The sequence below is a fragment of the Scyliorhinus canicula genome, chromosome 9 (genome assembly GCF_902713615.1).
Source record: "Scyliorhinus canicula chromosome 9, sScyCan1.1, whole genome shotgun sequence".
In the NCBI taxonomy this organism is placed as follows: domain Eukaryota; kingdom Metazoa; phylum Chordata; class Chondrichthyes; order Carcharhiniformes; family Scyliorhinidae; genus Scyliorhinus; species Scyliorhinus canicula.
In genome coordinates, this window is record NC_052154.1 from 116,398,379 (window position 1) to 116,411,970 (window position 13,592).

The 13,592-nt window shown below is 40.3% G+C and overlaps 1 protein-coding gene across 1 annotated transcript in view; it reads right to left on the bottom strand.

The window, feature by feature from the left end:
- LOC119971629 (activating molecule in BECN1-regulated autophagy protein 1-like) overlaps positions 1-13,592 on the bottom strand; it is a 520,908-nt gene that overhangs the window by 70,370 nt on the left and 436,946 nt on the right.

Sequence of the window (13,592 nt, forward strand, 5' to 3'; positions counted from 1 at the left end):
CTAGTTCTTGACATCTTTCCTAAAGTGCAGTACCTAAAATTGGCCACAATTATTCAGCTCTGGGCTAACCAGTGATTTTATGAAGTTTTGCATAAGTTACTTCTTTTTTTGTATGCCGTGCCTCTATTTATAAGCCCAATATTCTACATACCTTTGAATAAACTCCTCAACTTGTCCTGCCATCTTAAAAGATTTGTTGATGTGAACTCTGCAAGTTTTCTTTTCTTGTGAAGGCCCTTTGGACATTTCATTAATTAAAGATGCTATGTAAATAGGTTGTTATTGAATCCTACACGTTAACTTTCAGATGGAACTTAAGTGATGATATTGATGGCTTTCCTAAGGTCATAAATGCATTCCCCAACACTGCTGTCACAAGACGCTGAGGACCTAGGTTCGATCCCTGCCCTGGTCACTGTCCATTTGAAGTTTGCACACTCTCCCAATGTCTGCGTGGATCTCACCCCACAACCCAAAAAGATGTGCAGTGTAAGTGAATTGGCCATGCTAAATTGCCCCTTAATTGAAGAAAAGGTGCAATTTGCTACTCCAAGTTTATAAAAAAATAAATGCATTCCCCCAATAAATCAACAATCACAACCAGCATGATTTTTGTGCCTGTGCTACCTGAATGGAGGCTGCCTCATGGCTATATGTTAAAGTTAGCTCAGAAAGGCACCTCAGTGCAAATTGTTAATTTTGATGCCAAACAAATAACCTAAAACTGACTGCAGAGCTCAACCTTTCCCAAGCAGAAACAAATCTCCACTTCACCCAGCAGAAACCATTCCCAGCCTCCTCCAGTCTTTCACAACTGATCAACACTATCTCAATCGGTAGGAACTCTCCCTAGTCCTTTCCAACATCTCCAATCTGCAGCATGAGCCAATCTATCCTGATCAGTAACACCTCTAATCTGCAGAAACTCCTCCCTCTCCCAAACACTAAGCTGCAGTAAACTCTCCTCTACCTGACTACGCTAATTTGCTGCATTCCCATGCCTCCAACCATCCTTCTCGAACTGGACCATACTGCAGTATCCTCTTTCCTTTCCAGTTGCTGGCCAATCGCCAGCCACACCTTCCCGTTCTCTTCTCAAACCAATTCAATGTGCAGCAACCCCCGCCACCAGAATTAATTGCAAATTTATTTTCAAAGGTCCTTCCTGCATGCATCATTTGGTTGAATTAGTGTTATGGACAAGAATGAGGCTTAAGTAATGCTTTGCAGTAATTAGAAAAATAGTGATAAATTTCACAGAAATTAAAATCATGTTTTTGATCAGGTCAACCAATGTTGTAACCTGGTAACCTATAATTATTTAGACAATGCAATATCCTTCAGGTTACTAGTATATAATAATTGTAACAGCGTATTTATGTTGCACAACTACCTTAGATGCCACTGCTCTGTACAGGGTGACTGACGTTAAATCTCCTGAAGATTTGACAGTTTAGTTTATTCCCTGCAAATCTACATTTAAAAAAAAATGTCAAAAACAATATTATCTATTGGCACCTTGAACACCTGTAGTCCAACTTTGTCAGAGCACAAATGTCACAGCATGTAAAGGAAAATGGAGATAAGACCTAATATGAGAGCAGTAACCAGTGGAATATGAAATTAACAACATGAACAGAAATGAATGTCAATTCCAAAATCCCATCCACTGAGTTGATCCTTTATAAGGGGTAACGTGGCAGACACTGAAAGTCCAGGACAGAGTGCTCCAATGAGCTAACCTTCCTCAGATAATCAAAATTCCAAAAGGATCATTGGACGTTTGGGAGAAAATAATCTGCATCTGATTACCGAGAAATGGAAGCTGTTAAATTCGAACAGAAGTGAATATTAAACAAAAATTAAAGCTGTTACACAAGATATTGTCTTCACAAAGCATTTACTATACTTTACTATAATGGAGCTAATATAAAATGACATGAACTGGCTCACATTCAACAGAAGTCCATTCCCATTCTTTGCTTCGAACTAATTCTTCCTCTTCAGTAATGAATGATACAAGAGAAGTACATGATTAAGAACTGTGGGATGTGATTTATGCCACAGCATTTGCTGTTGTTATACTTGTGAGAAATCAAGTCAGCCCAGTTGTAGGATATAAATTTGTGCCCTATGGGTTTTCATTACATACTTTCCATTTATAATCAAGCTAGACCCTACGGGGGTGGGCACACTGATAAGTGGCATCAACAACGGTGAAAATTGCTTTAGTATTGTGCTGAAATGCCAGCCTACATTTTTTGCTCAAATCTCTGGAGTAGGACTAGAACTGCCATCTTTCTTATTCGCACATACAAACATATAAATTAGGAGCAGGAGTAGGCTACTCAGTCCTTCGAGCCTGCTCCGTTGTTCAATAAGATCATGGTTGCCCTGATTATAACCTCACCCCACATTCCTGCTCACCCATGTAAAGGAAAACTGAGATAAGGCCTAATATGAGAGCAGTAACCAGTGGAATTTGAAATTAAAAACATGAACAGAAATTATAACCTTTCACTCCCTTGTTAATCAAGAATCTATCTAGCTCTACCCTAAAGGTATTCAAAGGCTCTGCTTCCACTGTCTTTTCAGGAAGAGAATTCCAAAGAATCATGACCCTCAGAGAAAAAAAAAACCTCATCTCTGACTTAAATGAGTGACCTCTTATTTTTAAACAGTGATCCCTAATTTTAGCTCTCCCACAAGAGGAAACATCCTGTCCCCATCCACCCTGACAAGAACCCTCGGGATCTTATCTGTATCAATCAAGTCATCTCTTACTCTTCCAAACTCCAACAGATACAAGCCTAGCCTGTTCAACCTTTCCTCATAAATAACCCACCCAACCCATTCCTAGTTTAGTCGAGTAAACCTTCAATTCTAGCATTTTTAACATCTTTCCTTAAATAAGGAGACCAATACTGTACTCCAGATGTGGTCTGACCAGAGCCCTGAATAAATGAAGTCTAACCTCCCTACTTTTATAATTAATTCCCTCACAATAAATGATAACATTCTATTATCTTTCCTAATTACTCGCTCTACCTGCATACTAGCCTTTCGTCATTCATACACAAGTACACCCAGATCCCTCTGAATCTCAGAACTCACCATTTAGATAATAAGTTTATTTTTTATTCTTCCTGCCAAAATGGACCATATAACATTTGCCCACATTATATTCCATTTGATGGATCCTTGCCCACTCACTTAACCTATGTACCTTTGTCCTTTCAAATTTATTTTCCTACCTAACTTTGTGCCATCAGCAAATTTTGCAAACGTAACTTCGGCACCTTCATCCAAGTCATTAATATAAATTATAAATGGGTGAGGCCCCAGCCCTGACCCCGGTTGCACACCACTCATTACATCCTGCCAATCAGAAAAAGAACCATTTATGCCAAATTTCTGTTTCCTGTTAGCTCGGCAATCTTCTATCCATACCAATATGTTATCTCCTACAGAGTCAGAGTGAATGCGCCATCACTGAGTTAAGTCTGCTATTTGGTTTAGCAAATTTGGTAGGTCACGTTGTTCTAAATTCTTTCTACTCTCCCCATCTCACATATTGGAAGTGACATCACCAAAAAGGCTGTGTATGACATGATAAATGCGCATTTGACAAAATCCATCAGTAAGATTCAAAGTATTTTCCAATGACTTCAGATAAGTTTGTGAATTTTGTGAGGAGGTGAGCTCAATATTCTGAGCAAAACATTCCACCTTTACGAACTCGCTCCAGAGCAAATGTATGGCAATAAACTGTTAATTTACATGTTTTTATTGGAGAAATCTCAAAAGCTCGCGCAGTAAAGTAAGTGCCCGCCAAAATGTTAGCAATCCAGCATTCGACAAATGCATTCTATACCTGAGGGCTGGTGCAGACGTGATGGGCCAAAAGGCCTCCTCCTGCACTGCAGGGATTCCGTGAACCAAAATGTGTCGCTGACTAGAGTCGAAATTAGAACTGAATTAATCCACTCTCATTTTGATAAACACAGAGGAATGTGGTTTGTTGTTAACAAAAACCGAGACATAGGGATTGAGAAGGGGATTAGAAATACACAAAGTGATCTCCTTTATCTTTAAAATTCCCCAATGGATAAACAAACAAAGATCAATATAGCACTGGAACAGGCCCTTCGGCCCTCCAAGCCTGCGCCGACCATGGTACCTCCTAAACTAAATCCGTCTGCACTTACGGAGTCCGTATACTTTCATTCCGACCCTATTCATATATTTGTCTAGATGTTCCTTAAATGCAGCTATCGTACCTGCTCCCACCACCTCCCCAGGCAGCACGTTCCATGTATTTCCCACCCTTTGTGTAAAAAAAAACTTGCCTCGCACCATACATCTATTGTAGGAAATAATGAATGTTTAAAACTCAAGTGCTGAATTATAGCTTAAGTAAAGCTGCATGGCATAAGGATGCAACATCTCATTAAACACAAGGAGGAAATTATGGTAAGATATATAAATTTCTAGCAATAATGTCTTTTACAGAAACAAAGCTACTTGTAGCTATAAATCTTAATAAAAGCAATTAACTCTCATTGTATAGATAGAACCAGAAACCAAGGAATGAGGAGAGGAGGAGGCCCAAAATATATTCAATAATGTTTGGAGGATCCTTGAAGAGGTAAGTAAGGGAGAGTACTTCAGTCTGTATGGCCAAGACAGCTGAAGGCTCTTGCAACAGAGCTTGAGGCCACTGCCAGAAAATCAGAGTGCTCCCTCACATGTAGGCTGCAAGACAATGCAGAGGTTGGGGCTGTCAAGGCTGTGGAAGGACTGGTAAATGAGAACAGTATTTTGAATTCAATGCCTTGGGAATGGGAGTCAGAAGAGCATGACAAATAGGGACAGGAAGAGACCATTTAGCCGTTTGACCCCACTCTGCCGTTCCCCAGCATCAAGCCTTACCTTCGACCTCAGCTGTCTCTTCCTGCATTATTTCCACATCCCTCGATTCCTTTAGTATCGAAAATTCTATTAATCTCTGACTTGAATATATTCAATGACTGGGCATCTTTGTACCAACAGCAAACTTGAATAATTACACTCAGGTCTGTCATCGAAGTCAGTGATGTAGATTAATAGCCGAGGCTCAGGAACTGATTCTTGTGGTACCCTGGTACTTACAGCCTCCCACCCTGAAAGTTTCTGTTTATTCCTACTCGCTGTTTTCTGTCTATTAAATAATCTTCAGTCCATGATAACATTATATCTCTAATCCCATGGGTCCCAATTTTGCACATTAACCTCTTGTATGCACCATACCCACTGGTTCCCCTTTATCCACCCTGCTACTTAAATCCTCAAAACAACTAACAGATGTGTAAGACATGATTTCCCTTTTACAAATCCATATTGACTCTGCCCAATCATTTGATGATTTTTTCAATACCGTGTTTTCATGCCCCTATTAATAGTTTCTAGCATTTCCCCGGCCACTCATTGCAGGCTAACTGGTCTGTAATTCTGCAATTTTTTTCCCGTTTGTCTTTTTTGAAGAATAGACTTGCCTTTGTTATCTTCTAATCCCTGTGGATCATTTTAAAACCTAGGGAATTTTGGAAGATCAAATCAATGCACCCACTATCTCTGTAGCCGCCTCTTTTAAAATTCTAGAGTATGAACCATCAGGTTCAGTGGATTTGTGAAGAGTTTAATTTTTCCAGTACTATTTGTTTACAAATACCCATTTCCTTAATTTCTTCATTTTCACTACACCCTTGGTTCCGCACTATTTTGGGAATGCTTTTTGTGTCCTCTATCATGAAGCCAGATACAAAATATTTGTTGCATGACTCCGTCATTTCTTTACTCCCCATTTCTTCTGTCTCTGTCCCCAAGAGACCCACGGTCACTTTTGCGAATTTCGTCCTTTTTATTCACCTACAGCAGCTTATACAGTCCACTTTTACATTTTTAGCAAACTTGTTCTCATTTCCTTGTTCATTTTTTCCATTTGTTAGTCATGTTTTGCTGAATTTTGTAATCGTTCCAATCTTCAGGTTTACTATTCTTTCTGACAACCTTGTCCTTTAATACTATCTTTAACTTTGTTTATTAGCAATGGCGAGACAACATTTCCCTTGGGGGTTTTATTCCTTAAGTGAATGAATATTCATTCCAAATCATGAACTAATTCCTTAAATATATAAAATTGCTCATCTTGTGGCATATCTTTTCGTCCAGTTTCTCAATTTAGTTAGCCAACGTACTCCCGATACCGTTGAATTTTATCCAGATTTCAAACCCAAGCATCAAGCTTCACTAAATCACTCATGCTCAACTACGTTATGACTATTTTTCCCCTGAGGCTTCTTCACAACAAGGCTATTGGAAATTGCACAATACAAGATCTGTTCCCCAATTGATTGTTTGAGTAATTGATGTATGAAAACGATGCAAAATGCAGACTAATACTGCAAATGTGGTATGCCAGTGTGATGGCATTTGACTGAGAAGTAGCACAATAAAGAAAATCTGTAATTCATTTAACATGTCTGTGGACTCAGTAATTGCTTTTAAGAATGTTTGAAAATAACTAAGTGTTTGCATCAATAGTAAAGGGATCAATTGTAAGTTTGTTGGATAATAAGAAATACTGGTCCCTGTAACCTGGAAGCAGTACCTACAGGAAGGAAGTTAAGATACAAAAGCCATGTGGTCAGACACACAGGAGAATTGAAAGCCAAAAGAGAGGTGCAGACAAAAGGCAATCAACATGTAAATACATATACAAAACAAAAGTAGGCAGAGACAGATAAGGGAACTCAGAATTTGTTTGAGAAGCCAGCAAAGCTCTCTTACAAAATAATAATAATCTTTATTGTCACAAGTAGGCTTACATTATCACTGCAATGAAGTTACAATGAAAAGCCCCTACTCGCCACATTCCAGTGCCAGTTCGGGTACACAGAGGGAGAATTCAGAATTTCCAAATTACCTAACAGCACGTCTTTTGGGACTTGTGGGAGGGAACTGGAACACCCGGAGGAAATCCACACAGACAGAGGGAGAAAGTGCAGACTCTGCACAGACAGTGATCCAAGCCAGGAAACAAACCTGGGACCCTGGCACTGTGAAGCAACAGTGCTAATCACTGTGCTACCATGCCGGCCCAGTCACTAATATCCCAATATCTTATTAAACTCTGTCCCTTCCTCATGCATTCTGTTTTTTTTTTTAAAAAAAACACAAATCACCACTCTGCTCTACAGCCTTGACATTTCTCTCAAGATTTTTGAACTTACCCTTTTGTGAATTCTCCATAAAGCCACTGAAGGTTGGAGAGGACAAAGATTATAGGGAAGCAGGTGTGGAATAGGTTGCGAGCAGCAGAATTTTGGACAAGTTGTAATTTATATAGCGTGGTATTTGGGAGGTTAGCAAGTGACATTGGTGTGAATGAGGTTTTCAGTCATGACAGGAGCAGAATCAGGCACTGTTGCAGAGTTTGGAACAAAACTCTCTCACTGGATGATGGATTGAGGAATTTAAAAACTCAGTTCAGAACTGCGGGTTTCAGCCCGAGTTGAGCATTTATGGAGGGAGGCAAATTAAGGACGAGAACAGAGTTTTTGGCAGGAAGTGAATGGATAACTTTGGTCTTGCCAAAGGCAATTAGGAGAAAATGCCTTCTCATTTACAACATACTATCAGGTGAGCAATCAGACTGGAGGGAAACTGAGCGCCGTTGTGGTCATCGAGTTAAGGATGGTGGGGAAGGTGGAGTTAATTGTTGTTGTTGTACATATAGGTGATGTCACCAAAGAATAGCTTATAGGTGAAAAAAAGAAAATCAACGATGAAAATCTGTGGCGTATGTGAGAGATAAACTTGGGGCAGAAGGAGAACCCTTCCATTTAATCTAACAGTTGGCTATGGTATAGAGGTAGCATTGGCCCAGGAGAAAGGGGATGATAGAACTGGCCATGCTGAGCAGCACCCTGAGGTTGTGGAAAATAATAAAGAGTAGCACACAGAATGTTCCTATTGACTCTGGCAGTAGCTGTTTCAATGCTGTGGGCAGAGCAGAAAACAAAAAAGGATTCAAGCCAAAAATGATTGGAAAGGAAGCATACCATAAAGTAACAATGCTATGTTATAAGATTGCAGAGGGTAAAGAGAGGTTTGGGAGTAACAAAGGGGTCAAGGTATTTGAAGAGAGAGCATGATAATGCCACGTTTGAAAGGCAGATAAAGTTTGAGGACAGAGCAAGTGTCCACTATGCCAAGTGTCAAGAAAAGGTATTTGTGTGATGAAAGTTGATTCAGAATGGGATTGATGACATGTGAAGTGCCATCACAGAGGATATAAGTGGTGGGATTAAAAGAAGTTACAAAGTGATGTGAAGTCAAGGCAACAAAATTAGAAACCAAAATCAGTTTCTCAAAAGGTACTCTATGAGAAACTGAGGATCGCCGCAGGTACATGAATGAAGCCAAGACTATTACATAACCAATGCCACTGGAAAGTGGAGATTTATTGATTGCAGACCCATCAACATTGTGAACAGCGGGCTGAGAGATGTTCTTCAGATAGTAACTTCACCCACCCTCGGCCTTCAGATCATCCTTTCACTAGGAGGCATTTTCTCACAAACAGACATTCTATACAACAATGAAAAAGTTACAGTGTCAGTGCTATTGAAGAAAGTGGCAGCTGTTACGACTGGTGATAACTGCATGTGTGAGCAATTACAACTATTTGGAATCACTGCACATCTGATTGATTTTGTTTAGACACTAGAACCATAGAATTCCTACCGTGGAGGAGGCCATTCACCCCATCAAGTCTGCACTGACCCTCTGAAAGGGCACCCTACCTAGGCCCACTCACCCACCCCATCTCTGTAACCCCGTAACCCCACTTACACTACACATCCTTGGACACTAAGGGGCAATTTAGCCTGGCCAATCCACCTAACCTGTATAACTTTGGATTGTGGAAGGAAATCAGAGACCCCGGAGGAAACCCATGCACGCATGGGGAGAAAGTGCAAACTCCACACATACAATTACCCGAGGTTGGAATTGAACCCGGGTCTTTGGCACTGTGAAGCAGCAGTGCTAATCACTGTGCTGCCTTATGTCCCAACAGTAAGCATGGCAACAGCTATTAGTATGTACATGGCATCTTTATCATAGATAAGAATGTAAGGCCTTTCACATGACAGCAATCAGATAAATACTGACATTAATTCAAACAGTGGCATGAGATAGATACTTCGATTTTCCAAATAGCTGGAAGAACGTTTGGCTCATCCCAGACAGAACAAGCAGTTTGACAACGCAGAGTTGGTGGAAGGATTGAGAAAGGCAGTGGTGAGGTCTAACTCAATGTCAAAGAGAAACTACACTTAAACATGCCCAGAGCATTTCTTGGCTATTGCAAAGAACAATGTATACAAGGCAAGATAACAATTGGTTTTTGAGGAAGCACATGTGATAGCAGCTGCCAATCTTGTGCAATTTGAATACATGCTGTGCATCACTTCGTCAACTGTGATCAAGCAGAATATAATTTAATATTGCCAGTTTGAAAACCGAACAGCAAAACATACAATGTTTATGGGTCATTTCAAGCATAGTCCAACAAATAATATGGAACAAAAATACAACAGGCTGCAAATGGACAGAACAAAAAACTGTTCCAAGATGATTAACTGGATTGAACTCCACACTGAAGATGGCTCAACAACTGCTGAGAATTCCCTATCACAGCTAGGCAGAAGCAGTACCCACTTGCACTAAATTTAACAAATTCATAACTTGGAAGCCCTACAACAGCTTCGCAGATATGTAATTATAATTTAAATTTAGAGTACCCAATTCATTTTTTCCAATTAAGGGACAATTTAGCGTGGCCAATCCACCTACCCTGCACATCTTTGGGTTGTGGGCCGAAACCCACACAAACACGGGGAGAATGTGCAAACTCCACACGGACATTGACTCAGAGCTGGGATCGAACCTGGGACCTGAGCGCCGTGAGACAGCAGTGCTAACCACTGTGCCGCCTGAGATGCATGTTTCTTGCTTCATATTTTTACCCACATTATGCTATTTATTTCCGTCTGGCTGTCTCAGATGATGAACCAACAAGATAAATTGTTCCCATCATAAACTCTTTCATTGCGGATTTAACTCAAGTGCAGAGAACACACCAAAGATAGCGACAGCACTGGACCTAAAGTTTAATGGTCTGAAAAACCTTCCGAAATCTAAGGGGCACTGGTGTGGAAGTTAATTCTTACTTTACAGTTGTCAGAACTGCAACAAGGCCAGAACCAAGGAAATCTAAAAGTGAATCTCCTCTTAGTGATCTCAGATTCCAAGGAGGAACACAAAGGAACAAAGCCAAACAACACCGCTTTATATCATTATGATGCAGAACCAGTTATTGATATGGACAACTGTGCTCTGAAATAGTGAGTGAAGCATGTTGATGTCCATGAAAGTAAAGCCTTCCTGTAAATATTCAGCAACATCAGGAACAAAGATGCCATTGTGAATTAATTTTCACATTTTCAGGCCAGATTGTAAATAAGAATGCGGCACTACTGTCCAAGACCATAAAACAATTATCTGTCTGAGAAACTAGTTAAATGGTAACAAGAAATAGGACTGAAGTTTGTTTTAGACTTTCAGGCAGCAACATAAACCTACCAATTTTTCTTATACGATGACACAAGTTTTTGATGCTCAATTAATAATCAGTTTAGTTTGAGTTTTCCTATATTATTCCGTGTAATAATTACAGCATCAGTAATGAGATAGATGCAGTAATTGTCTTAATTAAATCAGAGATTAAAATACTTCATCCTGATTAATGGGAATATTTTCATTGTCTGGTACAATTGATTAAAAACATACTAACCCAATATAATACATTAATCAAAATTTGTGATAAGGTTTGTAATAACCTGCAACATTTGTACATCAGTTTATTTCATGTTTTGATTAATGAAATATAATATACAGAAAACATTGGTGGGCCGAAGTGAAGAATGAACAAGGGACTAGAGTTGTAGGAACACAGAGCTCGCAAAGTATTGTGACGGTGAAGGAGCTAAGAGATAGGAAAAAACAAGGCCTCTCCTGAAGTGAGAGGAGTGATTGTCCTTGACATCAAGGCAGCATTTGACTGAGTGCGGCATCAAAAAACCCAAACAAAACTGAAATCAATGGGCATTAGGAAAAAAACTCTGCTGTTGGAGTCACACCTCGCACAAAGGAAAATGGTTATGGTTGCCACCTCAGCTCCAGGGCATCACTTCAGGAGTTGCTCAGGGTACTGTCCATGGGCCAACCATCTTAAGCTGCTTCATCAGTCACCGTCCTTCGATCATAAGGTCAGAAATGGGGATGTTCGCTGATTATTGCATGATTATCAGCATCATTTGTGACTCCAGATACAGAAGCAGTCCGTATCCAAATACAGCAATACGTGGACATATATCCAGGCTTTGGCTGTCAACTGGCAAATAACATTTGAGTCACACAATGACCATATCCAAGAAGAGGGAATCTAACCATTGCCCCATGTTATTCAATGGCATTGTAATCACTGAATAACCATTATTAAATTCCAGGGGATTACCGTTGACCAGAAACTGAACTGGGCTAGCCATATAAATACCATGGCTACAATAGCAGGCCAGAGGCTGGGAAGTTCAAAAAGCAGCTTACCCCCACCTTTTCACGGGCAGTTAGGGTTGGACTAATTGGTCTAGGTAGTGACATACACATCCCAAGAATGAATTTTTAAAATTTGAACACGTGAATGACTGTCTTAAAATTGAGGCGCTGCTGGATCGGGAACCAATCATCGGGAGATCCATAAATCATCGAGAGCTGGGTGATGGATGACTACAGCTTTAGGAGAGATAAGACACAGACAGCAGAGTTTGGATCTGCTTATTCTTCAGGAGTGATGGATACAAGGTTGACTAGAAAAGCACTGGAATCAGTGAGTATGGAGGCAACAAACGTACAGATGACAGTTTTGGCAGCTGAGAATGGGGAAAGGTGGTATTACGGAGGTGGGTACAGGTAATGTAGAAAATAGGGATTTAGAAGCTCAGTTGAAGATCAACTAAGTTGCTGAGGTTGTGAACAATTTGGTCCAGGTTGAGACAATGGCTGATGGAGTTAGTGGCCAGGACTGAAGACATTAATATTCCCAAATATAACTGGAACAAATCTTGGCTCATGTTGGACTGAATGTCATACACTAGATCAAAGACGATTGTGTGGTGGAAGGGAAAGAAGCCATTGTAAGAGATTTTGACTACAACTCAATAGTTGAACCAGGCAAAGAGGCTCCGACTCCACTGAGCAAAGGAGGTGGGTTTTGCAGGAAGATCTGTGGTCACCCATATCAAAAATCAGACAGCTTGAGAAGGATGAGAAGGGATGGTGCATCACAGTCATATAGGAAAACATTGTGACTTTAACTAGTGACTAAAGATAATATAATAAAATTGCCCAGATAGCCACATTGGGGCCTCACGGTAGCATGGTGGTTAGCATCAATGCTTCACAGCTCCAGGGTCCCAGGTTCGATTCCCGGCTGGGTCACTGTCTGTGTGGAGTCTGCACGTCCTCCCCGTGTGTGCGTGGGTTTCCTCCGGGTGCTCCGGTTTCCTCCCACAGTCCAAAGATGTGCAGGTTAGGTGGATTGGCCATGCTAAATTGCCTGTAGTGTAAGGTTAATGGGGGGATTGTTGGGTTACGGGTATACGGGTTACGTGGGTTTAAGTAGGGTGATCATTGCTCGGCACAACATCGAGGGCCGAAGGGCCTGTTCTGTGCTGTACTGTTCTATGTTCTATGTTAATGCTTACAATGATCAACTCCTTTAAAGAAGATTGAAGGTTCTAAGGACAAATAATCTAATACTCCATTGTACAAATGAACCCGTTTTGAGTTAAATATGTTATTAATGTTAAATTAATACCCTGAAACTTTCACAGGGAGGAAGTTTAACAGAGCACTTCTTTCTTAGAAACGTACCTATGTACATTCACTTTCCTACCAAGTTTAAATAAAGGGGCTGGCCATGATACTACAAAGTATATGCAGTAGGGTTTAACGAGCATTACTGATTCCATATTTAACTGACACCACACTCCCAGCAAAACTGTAACACTATGCCACAATCTCACATTCCCATCAGGGATCCCAGAATCGTTAAGGTGTCTTTATATGTTTGAAGGACAGAATTCTTTTGGCAGAGTTTTTTTATGAGAACACAACAGAATCGCAGGTCATAGCCCAATCCTTTGACAGCTGGAGTTGAAAGGCACTGTTGAGTGGAGACTTTTCTCCAGATAGAATGAATTCAACCTCCTCAACTGCATACCGATCAACCTTTGCTGACATGGCAACATCTTGCAGCTCCTGATTGACAGCACTGCACTTGCAAATTAATGAGGTTTGTGCGTTCATAAAATTAGTAATATCAGTAGTGACCTTGGGAGAATTATTCTTTGTACTTAAGATCAATTCTTTGCCCACTATATCTGGTTGCATAATGAGAAGATATGCAAAAGCTATTAAGACAATGT